Here is a 24162-nt window from a genome sequence, read left to right on the forward strand (position 1 = left end):
ACGTTACGTTCTCAGTTCAAATTCCGCCGGGGTCGACTTTGCCTTTCATCTTTTCGGGGTCGATAAATTAAGTACCAGTTACGCACTGGGGTCGATGTAATCGACTTAATCCGTTTGTCTGTCCTTGTTTGTCCCCTCTATGTTTAGCCCCTTGTGGACAATAAAGCATTAAGTTATTGGACGGTGTACATGCTGCTGCATGACATTCGAAGATTTCAGCTGATTATATTGAGATGACTACTAAAAAAACTAATACATCTCATATTACATGATATACTTAAGGCGGCGAGCTGGTAGAATCGTTAGCATGTCGGGCAATAATGCTTAGCGGCTTTACATCCGCCCTCACATTGTGAATTCAAATTCCGATGAGGTCGACTTTACCTCTCGTCCTTTCGAACTTGAGAAAATAAGCACCAGTTGAGTACTAAGGTCGATGAAATCTTACTCCATATCCAGAACTTGCTGGCCTTGGGCTAAAATTTGAAATCAGTATTACATAATATACCCTTCTTTCACATGAGGATCATAGCATAACTTCATATCCACTTACTTGCAGCAATTACGATTAGAGAAGGTGAAAGCTGCATATGCTTCTATTATAAAATAAAAGTTGAACCTCTACACAGTCTCTCGACCAGCTTGAAATAACAACCAGACCTTAACAGATTTCATCCTACTATCTTAAAACATGAAAAGCACGTTGGATGAGGATGTGCTCTTTGATAGTCTTTGTCTGAATAATTTACGTGTTTGTCACGGTTGGAATGTCTTTTATCGCATGCCTGTCCTATCAGGGTCGGCATACGGGGAAAACAATGCAACAGTACATACGTGTGTTTTACGTAGCTAATATAACACTCCGAAAATAATAAATTATTCCTTTCAATTTCTTCTTGATGCAGATATTATCAACGTTTTAACGGAAAATGTTTAGGAATATCTATTTTAATACCAACTGTCTGAGAATTAATGATATTTTCAAAAGCCTACCATAAAAAATTTTATCCAATGCTTAAAAGTCCTTGAAAACTACGATGACGAAGAAAAAAAAAGAAAAAACAAAAGGTTGATATTTTTTCATAATGAATGTATTTTTTTCATTTAGAACATGCTACGATTTAAATTCCACTATAAATAATTTAAAAACTGAAGAAGGTATTAAGTGGCGAGAATTGAAATTGAAGAGTTGATGTTTCATACCGAAGTCAAGATGAAACCACTGATTTCTACTTGAACTGTTTCTGCTTATGTTACACTATTTTGTCGACACTTCGCCAATTTTCAAGAGTAATTAGAAATACCTAAACGATGATAGTATTTTAACAAACAACTTCTCTGCTTCGACTCAGAGAGAGTAGATGTGTTAATTGCTTAATTGACAATTCTTCTTAAAGTAAAGAATAGCGTTTCTAATTAAAGAGAAAAAGCGAAAACGAAATGAAAGAGATATAGCTCAGTAAGCGTTGAACGTCTGCGGGTTTTTTTTTTTTTTTTAGCTTTGAAATAAAGGATTTACATGGTGAGAGATAACCATTAAATTGCAAAAAGATAATGAAAAAGAAATTTAAAATTTATGTATAATGATACGTTGCAAAATATGGATTTCTTCGATAGTTCGAATAAATTATTCTGATTGCTAGCTATAAATAACTCCTCAAAGTGGAGGGGAAAAAATCGTAACGCAAATTGAAGCATGCGTCATGTCATCAATATGCTAAGATTAGTACATGAGAAGAAAACACACCAACGTACTCATAGATAGATAGTTAGATAAGCCAACTGACATGCACAAGTAGATAAGATCTGACCGCGTGTACCTCGTTTTTGCTATTTGTTTTACATGCCTATACAGTCGCAAGCAGTCAAACACATAATGGTTCTCTTTCTCTCAGCCATTCTACACTTGGCCCAGCGGAACACTGGAGAAGTGACTGCTGGAGGGTAGAGGATTTTCATCTGATACACCAGTATACACGTATATGAAAATACGAGTATATACATGTGTCTGTGCGCGCGCGCGTCTGTATGTGTGTATGTGTGTGTGCATACATATATGAAAAATTCAATCTGTCACTCTCTAATGACGGAAAGTAAGCCGAAACTTCGAAGTTACTACCAATTATTTCTTTGTAACAGTGCTTGAGACTAACTTTGAGTTAGCTAAGGCTCGATGTAACCCATATTTAACCGTGACTATGCAAAACCCTATTGAGTTACAATCCACAGTGACGCACATATCACGCGGTATCATGCACACTCCGTAACAGTAATTTTCTCCTCCACACAAGCATATGTGTGTGTGTATGTGTATGTGTGAAGATGCGCTTATATATATACGCACACACACGCATACACACACACATATGTATGTCTAGGAGTAGAGCGAAAGAGATAAGCAGAGATATATGAAATGCTATCCAACGTGAAAGTTTGACTTATTAAAATAGGGAGATGTGTCATAATAACTAATTAGTCATAAAAAAACAGATAATATTAAGAATCAAAAATTATCATAAGTTGAATGCCATTAAGTAAAAGAAAGAGTGTTTGGTGATGAAAGGACAGTCGTGGACACATATCTATCTCAGTCGGTTTCAACTTATCTCCAGGTATCCTAATTTGTCTAAGAAATATCCTAACTTATCTCTAGTAGACAAGGGGTTTAGATACATACGAAATAGAACACAATCGAGATTATCTACTCTTCTCAAAAGAAACTGGTATTAATTGCCATTTAGTAATTATAGCACATCCTTTAGAAGTGAAGATAATTTATATGTCAAACATTTATGTCTTTGTCTATGTTGTTCAAATGCATGCTACTAGTTATTTTTATTAGCACATTTTTGTTTAAAGTATACAGATTACATAGACCATAAATGTGTTCTACGTTTTGTTTTCCGTTTTTGCTTGTATACTTGGCTACTGGAGGTAATGTATAATAATTATCGAGCTGATGACACCGATTGAGGCAGAAACACGTGACAACGAACTTATTATAATCTCCAGATACTAAGCTTTTCCTTTTCTTGAATGGTATGTCAACTTCGGAGAACCCTTGATTTTTAAGATGATCTCCCCATATGGATTCGGTCTTTACCACCATTTGTTAATTATGTACGGGGCAGTTCTCCTCTTTGACTATACTTGTATTTTCTTTTCTGTTGAAAATAAATATATCAGACCTATTATATTGGTATTTTTGATGTTCCATCAATATTTTGATGCTTTTAAGGCGGCGAGCTGGCAGAATCATTTGCACGCCAGGCCAAACGCTTAGCGGCATTCCGCCCGTCTTTGCGTTTTGAGTTTAAATTCCACAGAGGTCGACTTTGCCTTTTATCCTTTTGGGGTCGATAAAATAAGCATCTGCTGAGAACTGCGATCGATATAATCAAATTATTCCCTCCCTGCGAACTTGCTGGCCTTGTGCTAAAATTTGATACCAATATTTTGACGTATTGATATGTACATGTTCAATAACAGAGGTATTGTTTATATTTATCCCAAGGCAGTCTTGTATGTAGTGACCATGGTATATTGTTAAAGCAATGACATCATGTCGCAATGGGAGACAGTATCTCAATGATATTATCGGGTTTCTACTGGTCACATGTGTTGTCTTTACAGAAGAGTGGCATAATCGACATTTGCGATTGCATCTTTGGAGCTTAAGGGCTCCACTGTTCCGTTTGTTCATTGGATATTTTGTGTCTATCCTTATATGCAGTGTTCTGGGGTTTGCATGAAATAGTGAGGTTATTAAGTGAATAGGATAAGTTGAATATATGGTTCAAAGATAAAGAGAAAGGTCATGAATTCGAACACTAAAGACAAAATGAAAATAACAAAAATGAGAAACAGATGCCCATGAGGAAAAGAGACCTATTAAGTTATATATTATATAGATTTAGTTTAAATCCGTTTAATATAGTATTCAGAGCTGTAGGTATCATAATAAGCATTACGTTTATTAATTGTAAACAGAAAAATAATAGAATGGGAGATTATTAAAGTGACGAAGATAATTCTGGACATGATTAGATTTATATAATAGTGTAAAAGTGAAGCGGACTGTAAGCTTTGTTATAAAAACAATGGCTTGCAGCGGAAGAAATAAAATAGTGGTGAGGCCATACAACTATGAAATGGAAGCTATCTAAATTCATGGGGCTCTATCTGGGGTAATTCTTTTCAAAATTCGAAAGTCATTCATTTAGTGAGAAAATCTAGTGATTTAAATTTCAGGAATTATTAATGAATTTAAATAGTTTTAAATAGTTTATAATTATTTTAAATCTGACTTAAAGGTGTCAGTGAGATATTTTAGAATCTTAAGTTACTATATGGACGGTAACAAGGACGATGATATTTAAAAATAGTTATATGAAGAGGTTCTAAATGAAATAGAATTGAAGCTACGATCAAACAATTTTACACAGAGACTGGAATAGATGCAGCTGCGAGGTAAGAAACTTGCTTCCCAACCACATAGTCCCTGGTTCAGTCCCCCTGAGTGGAACCTTTGGCAAGTAGCTTCTACTATAGCCACGGGTCGACCAAATCCTTGTGAGTGGATTTGGTAGACGGAAACTGAAAGAAGCCCATTCTCTGTGTGTATGCGTGCGCGCGTTTGTCTCCTACCACTGCTAGACAACCGGCGCTGGTGCGTTTACGTTTCTGTAACTTAGCGCTCGAGTAAGTATCAGGCTTACAAAATAAGTACTGGGGTTGATTCGTTCGACTAATCCTCCAAGGTAGTGCTCCAGTATGGCCACAGCTTAATTACTGAAACAAGTCAAGGATAAAAGATAAAAGGTATAGTTAATTGTGATATTAAATTTCCAACGGAGTAAAGTATAATAGTATAATGTTTCAATGACATTTCTTTCTTTCTTGACCATAAGGGCCGCAAAAGACATTTAGAACAACACAAGGACAAAGGATAGCTGGAATTTACATAAAATCACGTAAACAATAAAAAACAATAACAATTAACTTCTCAATAAAGAAAAATACCATCCAAGTGCCACTGAAATAGCGCACACATCTGCTTGGAGTTGAGTAGCATGTGCTTTTCCTGTCCGTCAAAGACAGAATTGTGCTATGCTGCTACATTGAGCTTTTGCTAGCTCCACATTTCTATCAATCTGCTTTTGTTCCTTCATGTATTACTCCATACACTCTAGTTCTGACCATGCAATCTTCGTGCATAGCGTGAAAGAATATGTTGAACTGTGGACAACCTATGATCCCTGTCTATTGGTCAACAGAATATTCTAACTAAATACGAACTACATGATCCGATGCTATTTGTCCATGTTCGCATTGGCACACTCTGGAAAGCCAGTCGGTACCTATCAGCTAGCTGGAAACGACTGGGCAGGATTACAAGGCTTTTGCATTTGCCTCTACTATCAGTTATTTCCATACAATTCAGAGGTACATCCAAGATGGCGTTCCAATCGCCCACTACCACAAAAGAGTTGAACGTTCCTAGGTAAACCTTCCAACATAAGAAGAAATGCTACTGCCCCACCTCAGTCGAGGTATACACATGGGTTAGTCTAAAGATACCACCTGTACTTCTAATCACATTCAAGCTCACCAACTTACCGTCCAGTCCAGAAAGATCGACTGTATCTCGTGGCCTAAATATTTCAGAAACAACACCAGTCACTCCGACTCCAATTTCGGGCCGAACAGGAAATGCCAAAAATGAGTGCTAAGTCACTCATTTTGTTGGAAATCTTAGTCTTACAGGTAGCTATCCACATCCATTTTAGTTTCCTTTGGAAGGTCCTATAGGAGCCTACTGTTGATTCTTCGATGGTGTTGATTCTTCGAACAGAGTGATGACATTTAGTAGAGATAACCCGAAAGTTGTTCCTCTTCGATTACTATCGCAAACAGCAGTAGCTTTCTTCAACCGAATACACGTAGTTGATTGGTTGAAATTACCCAAATACAACAACTTTAACACGAAATAACTTCTAAAATAGGAAATTTTGTCAAAAATATTCAGAGTAAACCGTTTCCTACGTGAGAAATTCTACCAGTATTCGAAGTTTCAAACTGTTTAGTTTAAAAATTAATTAATTCAAAATCTGTGACTGGGATGGATTAGATCCTAAATAATAACATTTAGAAAGGGATTTAAGGACCAAATAAGAGAAGAAGGATAAATAAAACAATCTAAGCCCTAGAAAAATGGGGTACTTTTATATAAAATAGAAATCTCATAATGCTTCATCCTAGCATGCTGTTAAGGTGGTAATGATAGAATTATTCAACAATGCCGTAATGCACTAATACCTGGACATCCTTGTTACTTATTTGCTTTTTATTCACCTAACTTCGAGCTGTGTGGACAATACTGGACTGACTTGGTGCCTCAATATAAGCACCAAATTCAACTGAATATATATATATAATATATATATATATATATATATATATATATATATATATAGTTAATTAATAAACCATATATCACAAAAGAAGCATACATATTTATACACACAAACATATATGTATATAAGCATATATGTAAATAAACATGCATGTTTATACACACAGACACTTATATATACACGTGTGTGTGTATGTGTGTGTGCGTGCGCGCGCGTGTTATGCATCTCTCTATTTAACTACCAGCACCCACTCAGACGGCAGATGATGGTTCCGCAATTTCTTGCACAACCTGTACTGATTATTTGTTTATAGTGTTCAAATGTTTGTGCTGCACGTCAGCTCACTGCCGCCATCAAATCGATATTGCCTGTACAGGAGCACGGTATGCCAAACATCAGATGAAGTGACTTGCTCAAGAAAACAACGCACCACCCGGTCTCCAAATGGAAACCCTATCCCGTGATCGTGAGTGTAACGCCTTAACCATTAGACCACGCATTCTTATATAGATATATAGGTAAGTAGTTATGTAAGTACATGGATAGATAGGTAGGTAGGTAGGTTGGTGAGGAGGCAGATAATTTGGTAAGTAAGTAGGGAGGTAGGCGTCTAAAGATAAGACTTGTATAACCAGTACAATAATTGAAAGAAATGCTATTGACTTAAAACAACACATTTTTTACGAATCCTGTTCCGATGAGAAGGAAATGATATAATAGGGCCATAATATGTCTATAAGAGACTTTTGGTGAACGTCAAAGTTGTTGGATAAGTAAAGGACCAGAGTTCTCTATAAGATATTTCAAAAGCTAAGTTTGAGTCTTTATTTGTTGTCAAACATTAATTAATGGGAGTGTTTTATTTGATCATTTCTATTCATTTTCAATAACTCTAATGTTTTCTACTAAATATTAGACTAACGAAAAACGGGAACATAACAATGTATTGCTTAGAAATTAGGAATGTGCTTCTATTCACCCTCTCTTTTTGGCAAGTGATTTGTTTGAAAGGGGGAAGAGGGTGGCCAAGCCAAACAAATGAGCAAAGGAAGAAAAAGATTGATATTTCCAAAAATAGAACCCATCATGAATGAAATTGGTGAAAAGGTTCGAGCATAATGAAAACTGCGTGGTTTCAGTGGCAAACCTATTCACTGACGATATCTAGAGATATATGTGGATTTAAATGTGACGATAACCAACGAAAACCAATATATCAACCAAGCATGGTTGTCTGCGAAATACCTATAAAAAATTTGTGCATCCTACGGTTGTCGAAGCAGTTCGAACATTTTAACAATTTTAAGAATTGTGTGTGTGTTCGTGCTCGCGCGTATATATACATATATATTTCTTTATATATATGTATATATACATATATATATATATATATATGTATATATGTATGTATATAAACATATATATATATATATATATATATATATATATATATATATGTATATATGTATGTATAAAATTTATATATATGTATGTATGTGTGTTAGCAAAAATACAAATTTTATTTAATTTGCTTTGCGGGAGCAGCTGTTTTCTCGAAAGCGTATATTGTTGTTAAATGATCGAAATACGAGAGTAGAAAAACAGCCAACAACTGATGAAGGGTCGTTCATTATGTTGTTTGTCTTATTTTCCATTCGTGTCTTTCGTTGTACTCGTACTTCGTATTTTTTTGTTGTACACGTTTCATGACGTCTTGTTCCCACATATGCATATATATATATGCATATAGATGTAAGTATGTACATATATGTATGTATATAAACATATATATATATATATTATTTATATTATTATACTAGCAGTATCGCCCGGCGTTGCTCGGTTTTGTAAGGGAAATAACTATAAAGCATTTTTAGAGAGTTATAGCGAAAAAAATGGAAAAAAAATTATGGTAAATTGTTTTTGAGAGTTAAAAAGGTCGAGTTGCGTCCCCTAGACAGTCTGTGGTTTGTGTTTCTGATTCTCGACCCCATTATCGATTTTTTTCAGAACTGGGGGAACTTTTCAAAATTTTCTCTGCGTTAGTTTTGAATTATGACATTGGGCTATGTGTGTGTCAAGTTTCATCAGAATCGGTTGAAAGCCGTGGTCAGGGTGAGGGTACAACCTAACAGACACACAGATACGCACACAGACAAACTGCCGTTTATATATAGAGAGATGATTAAAAGCCACACATCCTCTTCCAAGTAAGTTATATATATACATATATATATATATATATATATATAATTAAAACAGACCCCTATTTGAATTTACTCCTACGTATTCATCGTTCAGGTATACCAGCAGATGGAGTTTATACCATTTTACATATAGTCGTGGGCAAGCTAAGCTATTTGCCCCCGGTTCGGTTCAGGTATGTGACGTTGATAAGCCACAAAAATGGCGAAACATCGATGTCCATCGCCCTTGAATGGGACTTGAAGTGAGGTTCTCGCCTGTCTATGACTATGACGCTCATATGATTTATCACGCGTTGCTTTGAGATGGTTCATACAGCTTTTGTGGTAAGAAATGCTTAGCGGCATTTCGTCCATCTTTACGTTGTGAGTTCAAATTTCGCCGAGGTCGACTTTGCTTTTCCTCCTTTCGGTATCGATAAAATAAGTATCAGTTCAGTACTGGGGTTGATGTAATCAAGTTACTCACTCTCCCAAGCTTGCTAGCCTTGTGCCAAAGTTTGAAACCAATATTTGAAGTGGAGTTGTGTTTGAAAATATAAGTAAAACTCAAAAAGAAAGTATAATTAGGACAGTTGAGCAGTTAAAGCGTTAATAAAAGATGCTTTGCTGTATTTGTTCCGGCTTTTTAGATTTGGAGTTGAAATCAATCATAGCAAGATGAACCTAATCTTTCATCAATAAAATAAAAGTATCAGTCGAGTACTAAGGTCGAATTAATCTATTGCTCTTTTCCTCAAATTTCTGGTATATTTCCGGGTACAAATGATGACTTAGAAATAAAATTGATTGGAAAAGAATGATTAATTAGAATGTTATAACACTATACGTTGTGGGAGTTATTAGAGAGAGAGAGAAAAAAGAGAAGGTATAGAAATGGAATAACAACTTCGTTTGTTGTTTCAAACTGACAATGGTGTTAGTTCGTTTCTACGCAAATTACGTGCAAACGGTTGAATTGCTAACAATTTAAATTGATATATAATTATAAATAAATACACTTACTCATACACACACACGTATATATATATATATTGTCAAAGATATGCTTCGATATTTCTAAAACTGAATAATATGGATAGAATATTGATGAAAATACACGTACTTGTACATGAACAAAATGAATATAATAATAATAATAATAATAATAATAATAATAATATAATAATAATAATAATAATAATAATAGTAATAATTTCATTTATTTGCCACGAGGGCGAAAGATGAGGGAGTCAATACAGAGACAGACATAAAATATGGGGGTTTGCATATAATAATGAAATGATAAAAATAAATAAATAGAAAATATACACAGTATACTCTGGGAAAGAGGAGACATATACATAGCATACAGAGGTACAAAAAAGTGGGGAGGAGGATGATAGAGATGTGGCCTCCCTGATACAAGAACGCCTCAAGGGATAATCAAGGAACCCCACCGTCCGAGATTTCCCTGAAACCCTTTGAGCAAGTGCCCTCTCTAATTCCTACTCTCCGACTCTCAGGTCTACACTTAGAGAGGTACTATCCACTCTTGCCATTTTCGCAACTTTCGATAAATTCACTCAAGGACAGTACTTCCCCCTCCATTCTTAATTTCGTTTTCAAGTGAAACTAGAAAAGTCAATGAGAATTCTACCAAAGAGAAATGTATCTGTCCTCATGTCTTTCAGCCTTGTCCGCCAAACAACCTCTTTCACCACAGCCAACAGGCAAAGGAAAGCTGCCTTGCCTGCCCGATTGAAGGAAGGCGGCGGTGCAATCATCACTACAGACTCGGCCGACAGACGGATCCGTTCCACACGTGACACATAAGACAGCTAAAAACAACCACGTGGATTCTGTTGAGACCAGTAAGAAACAATTATGAACTTTTTTACTACACTTAACTTTTTAAAATATTTTTGATAAGATTCGTTTTTTCAAGAAGAACCGAAACATGTAAAATTTCTAAAAAAAATAAAAAACTTCTTTTTTATAAATATATACCCACTCATATACGATCTACACTTATTATAAATATATATATATATATATATATAATACATATTATTATATTTTATATTATATATATAATATATATTTATATTATATATATAATATATATTTATATATTATATATATATATGACTGGGTGTTGAGGCAGTTACTCAACAAATCAAATGTGGACGCAATATACCTTGATTTTGCAAAAGCTTTTGACAAGGGAGATCATGGCATGATATACCACAAACTGCGTGATCTTGGCATAGCTGAAAAACTTGGAGAGTAGTTACATGACTTTCTGAAAGATAGGAGTCAGGCAGTAGTGGTTAATGGCGCCACCTCCATGAACACACAAATAGTGAGCGGTGTTCCACAGAGCACTGTCTTGGGATCACCGCTTTTCATAGCGGCCCTCTCAGATATGCCCTCAAATGCCGGATAGCTATGCAGATGATACGAAAGTCTCGCAGAAAATACAGAACCCCAGTGATGTTGCACACCTACAGTAGGAGTTGGACTCAATTTACAGATGGGCTGAGGATAACAATATGCAATTTATTGCTGAAAAATTCCAAGCCCTGCGCTACCAGCATCCAAAACTGAATATGAAACTTACAGGGTACACCAGTCCACAGGGAATTTCAATCCCAATGAGGGACCTGGGTATCGACATGAGTGATGATAACACTTTCCAAGTGTACATTACCAGGATGGCGACAAAGTGCAGACAACTGGCTGGATGAATCCTAAGAACATTCAGAATCAGAGATAAGGAAACCATGATGGTCCTCTGGCGGACATTCGTCCTCAGCCGCCTGGATTACTGCTCACAGTTATGGTCACCCTCCAGTGTGAAATTAACAGCGGACAATGAAGCAATCCAGAGAAGATTCACAAAGAAGATCGTCTCTTTGCAACAGCTCAGCTACTGGGAAAGGTTGAAACAGCTAAAACTCTACTCCCTGGAAAGAAGACGGGAGAGGTATGTAGTAATATATATCTGGAAGATCCTGGAAGGAATTGTACCAAATTTTGGCAATGAAAACTACACCAATGCCAGAGCGGGACGACACTGCATAGTGCCAAAGATCCCAGCAACGCCATTGCGCTTCAGGACCAGTTACTGCAACAGCCTGGGTTTCAGAGGCCCACTGCTTTTTAATATTATCCCAAACAGTCTGAGAAACCTGTACAAAGTAGAAGTAGGGGTTTTTAAATCAAAGCTGGACCTCTTCCTGTCAAGATTCCCAGATGAACCTACCTCACAGCAAGAGATGCAAATGAGTGTAGCTATATCAAACTCCATTCTTCACCAAGTGCCACATATTAGAGGAGGCTCTTAGTAATAACAGTGTAGCAAAACGGCGGTGCATCAGCATGGCCCCAGCTCTGAGCTGAAACTAGAGAGAAAAAAATATATATATACTATATGTATTTATATTATATATATTATATATAATATATATTTATATATATATATATGTTAAATAATATGTATATAATATATATATTATATATATTATATATATATAATATAATAATACTTATATTATATTATATATATATATATAAAATATATACTTATATATTATATATATATATATATATAATATATACTTATATATCATATATATTATATATATATAAATATATACTTATATTATATATATTATATATATATATAATATATACTTATATTATATATTAATTATATATATATAATATATACTTATATATATATATTATATAATATATATAATATATACTTATATTATATATATTATATATATATATATTATATACTTATATTATATATATTATATATATAATAATATATATTTATATTATGTATATATATACTTATATTATATATATATATAATATATACTTATATTATATATATTTATATATATATAATATATACTTATATATATATATATATATATAATATTATATATATATATACTATATATATATATATAAAATATATACTTATATATATATATATATATATATTATATAAATATATACTTATATTATATATATTTTATATATTTTATATATATATATATATATAAAATATATTTTATATATTATATATATACTATGTATTATATGTAATATATATATATATATATATATTATATATATATATATATATTTGACACACATATTCTGGTACACAAATACGCACAACATATATGTATGTGTGTTTGCTTTTATAAGTATAAAGTTTTTATAAGTACAAAGCAGTTAATAGGTGTTATGATGCTTCTCAAATATAAATAACCTATTTTTAGTTCAAATTAACCGACTAATAAGGCGCAAAGCTATTAATTCTTTGTGAAAAGGGTGTTGGCAGATGTTATTTTTATTTGATTATGTGCGTATCTAAAACATTTCTGATATAACCACAATGGTCAGAATTTGATGGAGGGTGGGTGACAGTTTGTTTGTATATCATCAGTAGTTTGTTTATATATCATCCAGAAAGATGAAAGCTAATGTTGACTTCAGTAACATTTAAACTCCGAACCTAAAACGAGTTCACAAGTGATTTCATCCCATTCATCAATTTACTGTCTCGGTTTCCGCTTTTTAATGATTTGGGCATAAAATCCTTCAATACTAATTTTTTTGTTAATATTCAAAATATTGGATATTTTAGGGGAAGGATAACGTGAACTAGAATCAATAGTAATGATTCGACTATTAAAATAGTAGGATCTTTTCGGTTTGAACGGCAGTTTTTTCTAGCGGTGTCATAGGAAATTGTCACCCATAATTATGACCCTAGAATCGATCTATTGCATTTCAATCTCTTTTAGGGTTAGGGTTAATGGTGGGGGAAGGGTATCTTTTTTTCTTCACAAATGTAAATAAACCCAATCTGTTTCTTAAACGAGGGACATATTCATACGGCACAGAATGCTTTTTTACTCAATAGACGTCACTGATTGGTTGAAATTGCAGAAATTGAAGAAAAAATACAAAACAATATTTACAAACTATGAATTTTCTCATAAAGCCCAAGAGAAAGAGATGTTTATAAAAACACATTTACCAGTATACGAAGTTAAAATTTTTTAGTTACCTAGAAAAAATCCAAATAGTATAATGTATATTTAAAAACAGAAGCTACGACTGTGTTACATTTATAATACCGAATATTTATTACAGTCCTTGATATAAGAAACGGTCTGTGATAAGTGCAAAAGTCTAAATAGCATATGACGAAAGTGATAGATTCAATAGGAGGAAATAATAGAGATAGATAAGAAATCACTTATATCATAATACTAGCAGTATCGCCCGGCGTTGCTCAGGTTTGTAAGGGAAATAACTATAAAGCATTTTTAGAGAGTTATAGCCAAAAAATAGCAAAAAAATGGAAAAAAAATGATGGTTAATTTTTTTTTGAGAGTAAAAAAGTTTGAGTTGCGTCCCCTAGACGTCTGTGGTTATTTTTTTTGATTCTCGACCCCATGTCGAATTTATCGATTTTTTTCAGAACTGGGGAACTTTTCAAAATTTTCGCTGCGTTAGTTTTGGAATTATGAACTTGGGTATGTGTGTGTTCAAGTTTCATCAGAATCGGTTGAAAGCCGTGGTCAGAGTGAGGGTACGAGAAAACAGACACACAGAAACACGCACAGACAAACTGCCGTTTATATAGAGAGAGATTACAGATTCTGACTTTCTATATCAACTATATTAGTATCTCAACATTAATTCAATAATAACCTGTATTTATCGTTTATAAGATGACTATAGAGATAACGTAGTAATTATTTGTCTATTACTTGTTAATGAAGGCGGGTGGCTTACTGGTTCTGGTATTCGGCTCACGATCCTGAGTTCAATTCCTGGCGACGCGTTGTGTCCTTGAGCAAGACACTTTATCTCACGTTGCTCCAGTCTACTCAGCTGCAAAATGAGTAGTACCTGTATTTCAAAGGGCCGGCCTTGTGACACTTGTGTCACGCTAAATTTCAAAAGATCAGTAAATGGTCATAGGTTCAAGCCCTCTCGCTTGATTAAAAAATAACAACAAAAAATGAAAATGTGCAATAATTTTCGCGCTTGCTCATATACAATATTGTAGTTAAGGATTCTTTTATCACTCTTTTAACAAATATTGAGAAGACTATGGCAAGGTTTGTCTCTTGTTCCACTTCAAAATTATTAAAATAGCCCGGAGTGCTAACGATTCTGCCAGCTCGCATGCTTAATTATTAAAATAATATTGATTTCATTTTTTGGCACAAGGTCAGCTATTTCGAGAGAAGGGATAAGTCGGTTAAATCGACCCCAGTGCTTGACTGGTAATTATTTTATCGACCCCGAAATGATAAAAGGCTAAGTCGACGTTGGCGTAATTTGATCTCAGAACGTAAAGACGGGCGAAATGCCGCTAAATATCTTGTCTGGCGTGCTAGCGATTCTGCCTGCAACATATCTTAATTATTTAAATGATATTAGCTATTAATCTACTGTTGTCTTTTCCACATCACATAATTATTTTTGGTTAAATTTTTGATGTTCGCTGTATCTTATATACTGATTAACTTAGCTTGTAATGTATTTAATCTGGTGCGCCACTATTTTTGGCAACACAATCTTCTCTCCGTGAAATATGTAAATACAATTGTTTTAATGAAAGCCATGAAAAGAATGGTGATTGAAAATTCTTTATTCAGTGTATAAAGGGGAGCAGCAGTACTCATGAAGGTCAGTGGTTCGTATCCCATCACCAGCTCAGCGCTGTGTTAGTGGTTGAAACATTTGCCTCATAAGTGGCACTGTCCTCCTATCTCTAAATAGTAACATGTTGAATGAGCGAACTCAATTACATTGACACAAGTATATTACTAGCACTGGTTTTACTGATCCTGATCAAATGAAAACACAATTGTGTTCAAATTCAAATCGGTTTCTCTTAGTGTTTCTGGGAAGACATTTTATTCTGCATTATGTAGAATGTCGCCAAAAAAAAAAATAGGTTCTAGAATTTCAATGAGTACTAGATAAAATAAACAGGTATTTTACCCTAGGAAAGCTTATCGTTCATTCAGTTAACACCGAGGAATTCTAAACTAAATACGGGGCTCTGGACTCAGTAAATTAGTTAGTGAAGGTATTAGATTTTATTCTCTTAGCCACCTTCATCATATATTTAATAAAACTGTGATCGAGGGATAAATAGAAGTAGATAGATATATTCAGAGATACATTGATAAATAGACTGATTGATTCTCGAACACATACACACACAGAAGCACATATATACACACACACAAATATATATATATATATATATAATATATATATATATATATATAATATATACATATATCACACACCACACACACACACACACACACACACATATATTACAGTCTGTATTTTTAATTTTACAAAATTCTGAAATTCTCCAGAAATTTTAATATTGCAGATAGCTGCAAAAGAAAGTCTCATTGAATCAAACTGTCTATCGTCGTGTTTATATTTGAATATCTGCAAATATTTACTTGCTTAAGGGTCTTGAGAACTCGTAAATCTTTCATTGTCAACCTGCACTTAAAAAAATTCAATAGTTTTACTTCGTTTGTTTGTTTCTTACATGTTCCTTTTGTTCAAATTGTCCAGTTATTTTTACATAAAAAGATTTTTCCGGAATCTTAAAATACTTCATTTTTCGACAGTAACTCAAACATTTAACCAGACTTACATATTTCTATATTGAATCATAAATCGCCCACCTACAATTCACCTAGCGCTATTCCTCACACTCCTTCGAGCTTTATTCTTGAGTGTTTATCTTTATAACATGATGTTGTTTAAACCCCATCCATGCTTTGATTGAAAAGACAATGATAAAAGGCATCCATTCTTTATTCTATTTTTTTTTCAAAGTGTATCTTAATGTATTTCTTGTTTTTAAATGACAATCTAGTGTGTGAATAGAAGAAACTTTACTTGATATTTGTAGTACCTCACGTAAGCCATGTGAGATTCTCTGGGCCGTGGAAGTAGTGATACAGCAACATGGTTGACTATATGTAATACAATGTTTAGGTAGCCCAATACCTTATATTCTGACTTCAAATACAGTTTGTCTTTTTTTTTGTGTTTTGTTTTGTTAAACAGCAGGGAGACAAGACTACTATTTCTTGCAGTTGAATTTGGATATCATTTCCTCAGCTCAATAAAATAATTATTCTTTTCTACTCAAGGCACAATGCCCGAAATTTTGGGAGAGAATGCCAGTCGATTAGATCGACCCCAATACGCAACTGGTACTTAATTCATCGACCCCCAAAAGGATGAAAGGCAAAGTCGACCTCGGCGGAATTTGAACTCCAAGCGTAAAGACAGGCGAAATACCTATTTCTTTACTGCCCACAAGGGGCTACACACAGAGGGGACAAACAAGGACAGACAAACGGATTAAGTCGATTACATCGACCCCAGTGCGTAACTGGTACTTAATTTATCGACCCCGAAAGGATGAAAGGCAAAGTCGACCTCGGCTGAATTTGAACTCACAACGTAACGGCAGACGAAATACCTATTTCTTTATTACTCACAAGGGGCTAAACATAGAGAGGACAAACAAGGACAGACATAGGTATTAAGTCGATTACATCGACCCCAGTGCGTAACTGGTACTTATTTAATCGGCCCCGGAAGGATGAAAGGCAAAGTCGACCTCGGCGGAATTTGAACCCAGATGTAATGGCAGACGAAATACAGCTACGCATTTCACCCGGCGTGCTAACGTTTCTGCCAGCTCGCCGGCTTTCAATGAAATAAATATTGGCTATGTACTGAAGTCAATGTGAAGGCGCATAGTTCAGTGGTTAATGCGACGAGCTTACGACCGTGAGGTTGTGAGCTCGAATCCTGGACCGGGCTGCGTGTTGTGTTCTTGAGCAAGACACTTTATTTCACGTTGCTCCAGTTCACTCAGCTGTAGAAATGAGTTGCGACGTCACAGGTGCCAAGCTGTATCGGCCCTTGCCTTTCCCTTGGATAGCACGGGTGACGTGGATTGGGGAGGCCGGTATGCATGAGTGACTGCTGGTCTTCCATAAACAACCTTGCCCGGACGTGTGCCTGGGAGGGTAACTTTCTAGGTGGAATCCCATGGTCAGTCTCGTGACCGAAGGGGGTCTCAGACTGAAGTCAATATAATCGATTGCACCAGCCATACCTTATGATTATACAGCTCGGTATCAATGAGAAAAAAATTAATATTTATAATTATAAAAATCAGGTGGAAAGGAGCAAAAGAATAAGTTCTAGTAAGATAATGTGTACCAAATAAATCAGAGATAGGGTGAGTGAGAGAAAGAGAAAAGTTGTTGCTGTTTAGCACGAAGCCATCAAATCTGATTATGGGTTCAAATCCGCTATTAACTTTTGAACCTTTGTCAGAGTCTGCCATTGAGACATTTGTTGATGGCTCTCTCTCTCTCTCTCTCTCTCTCTCTCTCTATCTCTCTCTCTCTCTTTCTCTGTCTCACTCTCCCTTTCCTTCTTTTCCCCTCTCTTTCCCACTCTCTCTTTCCTTCTTTCCTTCTCTCTCTCTATCTCTCTCTTTCTATCCACTTCTCTCTGAACTACACTTACCCCTCTCACATTCTTTCTCTTACACAGCAACTACCTATTTCGTACAATACCCTTTTCTACCATCCATTACATCTCTTGCTGTACACAAGTGTCCTGTACATGTAACCTAGACACTAAACCGACACCGAATCCATGAAGAGGGACAAAAAGACATTCTTCCATGAGATGTGCAAATCCACTAGAGGTACAGACACGATCACTTCAAGTTTCATTAAAACAGTATTGTATCCCGAACAGCCATGTTAAACGTAAACAAGACGCAATTAAAACCGTCAATACTGCTACAAATGCTAGGCTTCACATCACTAAAGTTCTCTCCTGACTAAACCACATGCCAACATAGCTAAAATTCCATCACAAAGACTAAATTCCTCTCAAGGACTAGAAAATACTTACTCTTCACTATCACCACTACCACCAACAGCAACAACAACAACAAAGCAACAACTACTGCTAACTGTTTCAAAACTCGAGAAAAACAATAACGGAGAGCTGCTTTTGCATTTGATGTATGCTACTGCTACATTTACAAAATTCCAGATCGCATCAAACGAAAAGCCACGAGTCAGATAAATATTTGTGTGTATGCAGATCAGTGTGTATTCGCGCACAGATATTTAGATAAATTAGTACATCAATGTGAATGACTGCATATGCTTTCGTGCGCGCGCGCATGCATGTGTGTATGCGTGTGCAGACGCGTGTGCATGTAAACTCATAGGCGTAAATAAGAAGAAAATGTACACAATACTATAAGTAGGTGATATAATTTATAAGAAATTGAAAGTCCCACATAACTAGAGTAGGAATTTCTCATTGTCTTTAATCCTCCAAAGACTGGCTACGAGAAATGATCTGTGAAGCTTCAGCTAGCAATAATAAATGTATATATACTTGTCGCTTGTATGTCTGTCTGTCTGTATGTATGTATGTATGCATGTATGTATGTATGTGTGTATATATGTGTGTGTATATGTGCCTATCTCTCACTCTCTCTCTCTTTCTCTCTCTCTCTCTCTCTCTCTCTCTCTCTCTACCGAAATATATATTTGTGTTTGTCTATATGCATGTGTGTGTATGTAGATATATGTGCGCGCGCGCGCGCGTGTGTGTGTGTGTGCACAGGTGCAATCGCTAAATTGCCGCCATTTTATATTATTAATTTCGCGCATGTTCATTTTTGTTTTTGATTTTATCAACTATACAGTATAGTAGGGTCAGTTGGGCACCGTCAGTGGGTAAAACACCACCATGACGCAAATCACTCCGCCACAAATTTGGAAACTACATGCTGCACAGCTGGGCATTACGCAGGAAGCTCTAATATGAACATTTCAGAGTGTTTGATACATATGCATATGTAGGCACAGGAAGTCACAAAACATAACCAACAAAAATTACGAAGAACGAGGAGAAGGAATATGAACATTTTTTGCGAACAACGAAAGAAACAAATGGAAAACAAGACAACAACACAAAAACGGCCCTTCATCTGTTGTCGGGTGTTTTGCTAATATATATATATATATATATATATATATATATATATATATGTATATATATATATATATATATATATATATATATACATATATATATACATATATATATACACACATATATATATACATATATATATATACATATATATATATATATATATATATATATATATATATATATATATATATATATAGCAAAACACCCGACAACAGATGAAGGGCCGTTCTATATATGAGTAGTTGAATGAATTATCTTGTTATGGATAATTCGGTTAACCGATACCTGGGTAGCAAATTCACATCAGAGAAGACACGTTTGAAGTTACGTGCTTTCGTGTGGAAATTTGTATGTTTTTTTTTTAATATAAATATTTGAAAGAATGGAGTTGAACGACGAATTAACAAAATTCCTTTATTTTCGACATATGTTTCGAAGGCTGCATATTCCTAATTGCGAAGGAATAAGGAGTATATTATGCCGCTTTCTCATCAGGAAAAGCAAGGAACTTATATCAACATCAAGATGCATAAAAAACTTTTAGATGACTGCTCACACGGAGCCCATAGTGAAAATGAGTGTCTCTTTAAAAAATTCCTTTATAAGGAGTGACGTCAAAATGGTTGGATGTAGAAGAATCGAGAAGGTTCTAAAGGTTCAAGGGTTCAAACGAAGTAGGTGAAGAGAGGTGCACCCCATTCTTATGCCTCTCTTCTACTTCGTTTGAACCTTTGAACCTTTAGAACCTTCTAGATTCTTCTACATCCAACCATTTTGACGTCACTCCTTATAAAGGAATTTTTTAAAGAGACACTCATTTTCACTATGGGCTCCGTGTGAGCAGTCATCTAAACGTTTTTTGTGCATCTTGATGTTGACATAAGTTCCTTGCTTTTCCTGATGAGAAAGCGGCATAATCTACTCCTTATTCCTTCGCAATTAGGAATATGCAGCCTTCGAAACATATGTCGAAAATAAAGGAATTTTGTTAATTCGTCGTTCAACTCCATTCTTTCATATATTTATATATATATTATATATTAATAGTTATCGCCAAGCTAATATGACAGTCCATAAATATAGGACGAAAGCTGCCATATTAGCTTGGCGATAACTATTAATATCCAGTACCGCTGCTGTAGTCTCCTTTAGAGAGACTTAGAAATAATAATATTTCTATCATATATATATATATATATATATATATATAATGGATAGATACTTTTGTGGTCGATGAATAAGTTTAACAATCGTGAACAGATAATAACGATAACATATCTTATTTCTTGTGAAGTTGTTTGTTAATTTTAAATATTTGTACAATATGTCTTGCCTCTTTTCATGCTATACAAAGGTATGTCAATTCCACATTTTTCTTGTTGTTTCCTTTCTCGCTGCGTGTGTGTGTGTGTGTGTGTGTGTGTGTGTGTGTGTGTGTGTGGTGTTTGCATGTGTATATTCTACTTTACAGTGTCAAAAGAATGAAGCAGATGGAAAGATAGACGGCAGAACGAGTGTGTTATGTATGCGATCCTAAAAATTTCTCCTACCTAGATTGGCTTCCAACTGAATAATATATTAATTAAAACAATTGAAGGCAATTCTGGATTGATATATGCGGATCATAGGCATACATTTAATTTTAAAAACGAGGGGATTTCGCTAGGAATGATCATTTTTTAAAAATATAATACTCAAATTTAAAGTATGTTTGTGTGATTCCAGATTTAATATTGTTTTACGATAAAATGTTCAAACTATGCCTTCTTAGTTACAACACCTTTTGCCCTAATAAAATTTTGTATATTCTGGGTCGTAGAACCCTCAAACTGGAAGAAGAAATCTTTTTCTTATTAAATCAATATTCTTAATAAATTTATATTCATTGCCGGGAGAAAGACATGAAAAAAGTAACACGCACATGCAGAAGTGACACTGGTATATACTTACGAAAATAGATAGGCACGTAGACTCAAGAAATTCAGACACATGCGAAAAGAGACATGTACATAAACCCAATAAATTCAGACACATGAACACGCGTATACAGTATGAGTGACACATATATCTAACAACGAATGGGTGCACACACGGACCAACACTAAGAGAAATATTCATATTACATTGGCAAGACACATACAGATAGATTAGATAGATAGATAGATAGATAGATAGATAGATAGATAGATAGATAGGATGGATGGATGGATAGATAAGTTTCTTTATTGGCCACACAGGGCTGCACACAGATGGGACAAGTTACAAGGTAGAGCTTTTCTTTTGGGGGATGAATAGATAGATAGATAGATAGATAGATAGATAGATAGACAGATAGATAGATAGATAGATAGATAGATAGATAGATAGATAGATAGATATGTTTCTTTATTAGCCACACAGGGCTGCACACAGATAGAACAAATTACAAGGTAGAGCTTTTCTTTTGAAGGTTTAAAAAAAAAAATATAATTATAATAATAATAAAATAAAAAATAAAATAAAATAAAAAAGGGGGGTCGATCAAAAGGGATCGTAAAAGGAGAGAAAGAGGACAAAAAAGGGGGGGTTAAAAAAAAAAGGGGGAGAGGAAAAAATTGATCAATAGGGATCGTTATCACAGAAATGTCAATATGAAGTGTAAAGGGGAGGACAGGTGAGGTTTACCCGTGGAAAGAAAAGCCTACGGAAAAGACCACGGTAACCTCGGTCAATGAAGTCACATGTTATATTTCTTTTTTTTTTTTTGCAAATAAGCAACTCTCTGTATTAATTTTTACGGTTCATAGAATCATAGTCAAGGTGGCTTCGTCATTCATACGTGCCATCCTTGCTACATTCACCCATCTTTTTTTAAAACATTCACTAGACAAAACTTGCCTCTCTACTCTCACTTTTTTCTTCAAGTGATACTTGAAGAAGTTGATGAGAGATTGACCAGAGAGGAAAGTGTTTGTCTCTAATCCTTTCAGACGCGTCCACCAGATACATTCTTTCGCCATAGCCACAAGTATGATAAAAATAGCTCTTCCTTCCCGTTTGAAGGAAGGAGGCGTGACGATATTAACGATAGACTCGGCGGATAAACCGACACGTCCCACACGTGACAGCAGTCGTTCGACATAAGCCCACAGGTGGGAAATTGCTGGACACTGCACGATTGCGTGCAGAGCGGTTTCGTCGCTCTGCCCGCATCTCGGGCAGGTCGGCCCCGTGTTTCTCGAGCCATGCCTATAGAGCTTATCCCGAACGGATAGCGCTTCTCGGTAGCACCGCCAGGCCAGAGATCTCTGGAAGTTGTCCATAGGTCCCGGGCCGAAAGTCGTTTGAAACAGGCGGGTCAGGTATTCCTCGTCGACGCCCAGGTTTGCCCCGAGCTCGTCGTCGTACCTCCCCTCCACTAATCCCCTATAGAATGCTTTGGTTGTGTTGAAGTCACTCAAGGTCGACCGGGACGGCAGAGTTGCTTGAGAGCAACGCGACACTCGCGGTGCCATTCGCCCTTCTTCGGCCTCTTTTTGATCCACGACTGTAGTTCGGTCATGGAGACGAGTTGCGGGAATGCGTGCCTCACAAACGGCGACCACACCTGTTCACCGTCGTCTACATAGAGCCGGAGATGTCGCAGTCTCAGCGCGTGTCTGCGCATCATCAACCACGGCATGCCCAGCCCTCCTTTTAACGGGTGTTGACAGCAAATAGATAGATATAGATAGATAGATAGATAGATAGATAGATAGATAGATAGATAGATAGATAGATAGGTGGATGGATGGATGGATGGATAGATAGTTTTGTAGTCGAGCAGTAGGATGAATAAGTTTAGCAATCGTGAACAGAAAATAATGTATCTTATTTCTTGTGAAATTGTATGTTAATTATAAATATTTGTACAATATGTCTAGTCTCTTTTCATGCTATACAAAGGTATGTCAATTTCACACTTTTCTTTTGTAGTTTACTTTCTCGCTGTGTGTGTGTGTGTGTGTGTGTGTGTGTGTGTGCATGTGTATGAGTGCGAGACAGATATAATGTGTGAGAGAGTGAGCGCGAGAGAGAGGGAGAGAAAGAAAGAGAGTGAGAGAGTCTAAGGCAGATGATACAGAAATAATCCCCAATCTGATTTATTTAAAATTTCCCTCTTTCTAAAATAGTTACAAGCTAAAATATAATGCTAACAGAAACTTGCAATATATAATGCATTTGTTTAAAGTGTAAATTTGTTACTTATGTGTGAATTACGTCAGTAAACTTATGTAAATAATCTGTGAATAGATTTTCTGAACTTCCATGCATGGTGCAATATTTACGTCTTGTGAGCCTCCATGTTTCCTGCTTACTACTGGTATGTAATGCTGGGTTAATGGGTTTTCAACTAACCACTGAACGAAGTGTTTCGGTTTCAAAATTTAGCTAGAATTCCC

Source organism: Octopus sinensis, linkage group LG10 (assembly GCF_006345805.1).
Source record: "Octopus sinensis linkage group LG10, ASM634580v1, whole genome shotgun sequence".
Lineage (NCBI taxonomy): Eukaryota > Metazoa > Mollusca > Cephalopoda > Octopoda > Octopodidae > Octopus > Octopus sinensis.